Source organism: Leuciscus leuciscus (assembly GCF_965113295.1).
Source record: "Leuciscus leuciscus genome assembly, chromosome: 22".
Taxonomy (NCBI): Eukaryota; Metazoa; Chordata; class Actinopteri; order Cypriniformes; family Leuciscidae; genus Leuciscus; species Leuciscus leuciscus.
Window position 1 is genome coordinate 32873392 of NC_138746.1, and position 4478 is coordinate 32877869.

At 34.3% G+C, this 4478-nt stretch overlaps 1 long non-coding RNA gene across 1 annotated transcript; it reads left to right on the plus strand.

The window, feature by feature from the left end:
* Positions 1 to 538: 538 nt before the first annotated feature.
* On the plus strand, positions 539 to 3587 carry LOC309487123. Its single transcript, XR_014201761.1, has 3 exons — positions 539 to 1396; positions 2280 to 2313; positions 2563 to 3587. It is a non-coding gene; the product is annotated as an uncharacterized lncRNA (long non-coding RNA).
* Positions 3588 to 4478: the final 891 nt, after the last annotated feature.

The following is a 4478-nucleotide window of genomic DNA, read 5'->3' on the forward strand; positions in this document are numbered from 1 at the left end:
GCATTTGTAAGGAAAAACTATAGGATCTCCAACATTATTGGGTATTACAGTTAATAGTAGGCTAATAATAAAGATAAGCATGTATCAGACAATGATAATATTTTATACAAAACAAAACCATCAACACAGTCCAGCATCAGACAACAGCAGCGCAGCAGAATGTTGACAGGGGTGTCGACGCTTGATAAGGCAGAACATTCTCCCAGACCCAGACGGTCCAACATCGTACTGGTTCTATCACCTGCAGATGCGTAATAATCTTCGGAAACACTACCATTTCTCTATCCACGCTCCACTTCATCTGCTAGTGAATTTAACGCTTGTATCAGCTCTGCCACCGCCGTGTTTCCTTCCAACACCTCAAAATACGCACCATAGCTTATGTTTACCTGTTGCCCCGCCTTCACGCAGTGATTGACAGAGCGGGACGGGCACGTGATCGGCTCAGAATGCATTTTCAAATTGCACATTGAATTTTGCTACATTCATTGCGGGACACTTAATGGAAATGCAATCGCAAGTGTCTTAACTGCACTGTAAAAAAAAACTGTAAATTTACAGGAAACTGTCTGTATTTTTTACAGAATTTTGCCGTTTTGTCATTATACAGTGAATACCTGTTATTTTACAGATATTTGTTGTAATTTAAAGATCCACTATTAAATTTACAGGTAATTGCTTTTATTGTGGTTTTACATTAATTTAACGTTTTTTAAAGGAAATTATCTGTAATTTTATAGGGTTATGTGTAATTTTACATAAAAAATTAAGTAATATTTTACAGATTATTTCTGTGGAATTAGAAAACAAAGAAAATAAGGTATAACTGCAGAAATCAGCAGTCACTTAACATGTTTTCCTTAAAGATTATTAAGCATGTGGGGGTTAAAGTGAGTTTTAAGATTTGTCCACACATTAGGCAGGCCTATTTAATTATTTATAATCTTTTAATTTTGTCTTGCAAATAGATGTTCATTTTGATCATCATTTGTATTTGCCCGTAAATTTCATTTAGGCCTATATTTTATGTCTTTTATGAATCGTTTTTCCAAATCTGCGTTGCTGCACATTGCGTGGCTTTGTGTGCGTTTGAATGTGTGTGTGTGTGCGGCCGCGCGCAGATTCAAATTATCCGCCATTACGTTTCGTTGCTTAGTCCCGCCCAGCCCACAACGGTTAGCTACAAATCTGTCTCTGTCGTCGATCTGTGTCAAGGGCAAGCGGGAGATTTGAATTCAGAGCTATAATCGTATTCGACAGAAGCAGCCGTGAGCAGGAGCGCTGCTGAACACATATTAGTTGTAGGCTGGTGTCAGTCAGTCCGGAAATAACGCGCCCTTTTTCAGTGAGCCTGGTTCGTCACAGCAGACCTCATCCCGACCGATCAACGGCTGAGGTAAGAGTCTAATACTACTGTACATGTAAATGATATTTTATATTACATTTGTGTTAAGTGGTTAGACTGTTTCCATGCTAACGTTAGCATTCTTAAATTATGTTCAGTCATAACTGGCGTCGAGGGCAAAACACAAATGCAGCATGGGTCTTTTCAATTATCGATCTGTGTTAAGAAAGATCAGTTGAACCCACTCTAACTTACTTGTTAACTTATAGACCTAAAACAATCTTTAGTAGAATTGTTATTCATATTAAAGTCCATAATTGTGTATAAAATCTTCGTTATGATAGTCAGTAACATTAAACCAATCTCTTAAATGGCGGGACATTTTGAAACCATGTCTGGATGCTGAAAACTTTATTTTCCAAATTTTTTTTTTTTTGTAAACTTTTTTTTTACTTTATTTTATTATAGTAAAATTGTAGTAAACACGTTTTTAGCTGATTTTTTTTTACCATTGTAATAGCCACAGTTTTACTAAAAATAGGCCTACTGTGTTTCTTTTGTTTATTTCGTAATAGTTAACATGACTAACTTTATTAAGACCGTTAAGAAATCGAAATACTGTCTGTAACTTAACATACTTGTTGATGATACAGGAAAGCCTAGAACAGGAAGACTAGAATATGAATACAACATGATGAACCCCTAGGTGTATCTAGGTCTAGGTCACAGTAAATCATATTCATTTAATGTTACTTTCTATAAATGTAACTTAGCTAAAATCACATGGCAGCTCAAAATATTACTGCTGGCCTTTCCAGCTCAGCTTCAAGATCATAGTCAGTTGAGTTTTTGCATTGTCCCAATGGAACATATTCTGACATGTGTAAATCTAATACTGAGTTTTAAAATAACTTGTGTGTGTGTGTGATTTCAGGTCACGTGGAAAGCAGATGATCATGGCAAACAAGGTATGGGAAGAATTCATTAAAACATAAAAATCATAATGGTTCTGATTCCATATGTTCATAACAGTCTTCTGATTCCATATGATTGCACTAAAAGTATGCACAAGGTTTGGATTTGCTACAGCAAGATTACGATTGTGTTAGATTCCACCCATCTTTCTTTCTTTTTTTTAACTAGGCTCTGTCATTTAGAAACATGACTTTTCCTATCACTAATATCTTAATGACACATATCTCTACCTTTTAATCCAGCCAGATGATCTGACGGTTGCTGCTCGCATCTCAGCCTACCTGATGGAAAATTCTTGCTGGATAAATGACCTTCACCTTCAAATCAGCCTTGCCAAGACAGAACTGCTTATGGTTCAACTTTCAGCCAAAACATACTTGCTGTGATCCTGCTGATTTGCCTTATCATTAGGAGGATCAGGCCCTTCCTATCGGAGCTACACAACTCTCTTGTTCTATCCAGACTGGGCTATTGTAATGCTCTCCTGGCAGCTCTTCCAGTATCAGTCAAACCTCTGCAACTGATCCAGATGCTGCAGCAAGAGTTGTCTTTAAAGGTAGCCCTATGCCTAAACTCACTGCTTCAGATCTATGTGTCCTCCAGAAGCATGTGTTCTGCAAGTGAACGGCGCCTTGTGGTGCCATCATCCCAAAGAGACACAAAACCACTTTCACTGACATTTACCTGGACTGTTTCCTGGTGGTGGAATGACCGGCGCAACTCAACACATTTTCAAGAAACTGCTAAAGATCCATCTTTTTCATAAACACTTCACCCAATAATACTATATCTTTGTAAAAAAAAAACAAAAAAAAACCTTGCTATGTGTACTGTGCGACTAACTGGGACTTGTCACTGCACTTGTTGCTTTTTATTATCTTTAATTATTATCTTAATTGGTTAGTCACTTTGGATAAAATGTAATTGTAAATGTTAAAATAAGTTATACTGTAAAGGTATACGGTAATTGCTTTTTATTGTGGATATATTTACATGTTCTAAATGATATACTAAGCATCTATTTCCTATCAATCACTTATCTTGATGTTTAGTGTTTGTTCAATTACTAATACTGTAAATATGCAGGTATTCTGTACTCATACATTTAGTTAATTTAAAAGAAATTGACTGTACATTTGCTATTATTAAGAACTTAATTAGAGATGTTGTGAAATTGGATCGGTACAAATAAAAATAAAAACTGTAAATTTACAAACATTTGTATTTGAATTTATGTACTTGTGTGCATTTTTTATACATAATTTCATTGTTATTTTACACAGAAAAACTATATTAAAAGAAAATTACTGTAGATAGACAGCATAATTATATAAAATAATTGTATAAAACCTTAAATTTACAGTATTTAATTGTTTTAAAGGTGTATGACTTTTTTTAAACGTTAAAAATCCCAATAATTACATAAGATTTTATGTAATATTAAAGATATAATCTGTTATTTAATTATGGAAAATTACTGTATTTTAACGAGATTGTTTTTTGCCGTTATTTTACGGTAATTTTCTGGCGCCCCAGCTGCCGGAATAATACCGTTTTTTCACAGTTTTTTTTTTTACAGTGTGTGAGTGTAAATGCAATTAAGAAAAAATAACATTTAAATTACAATTTTGCCACAGTATTTGCTTGAACATGTTAAACATATCTAATCATTTCTGTAATACATTTTAATTTTAATTTTGCAACTTATAAAGCGTTAAAAATATGTATTCAATGTACAAACTAAAACTAGTGTATGAAATGGCAAATGTAAATTTTATAATTGAATTTTCATTTTCATTTTGCACCAATTCGTTGCACAAATGATGGGAAAATTAAAATTTAAATACAGAAATGCATTGCCATTTTACATATTGCATTGTCATTTTGCATATTACATTTCAAATTGAATATTGCTACCCATAAGCTTCCATACAAATCAGATCTCAAATAGTGTTGCCATGTTAATGCATTGAGGGGTTTGTTTTGCCTACAGCAGGGATGGACAGCTGTACTATGTTTGGTAACTACACAGTCACCAAACAGAACATGTATTGTTCTCGTAAAGCTGGACAACTTTCAATATTAAAGACATAAGCTCCCCCAACAGGGATTCTGCCACTTGTATTTATTCTACCCCTCCAAGGGGATTAATACATTT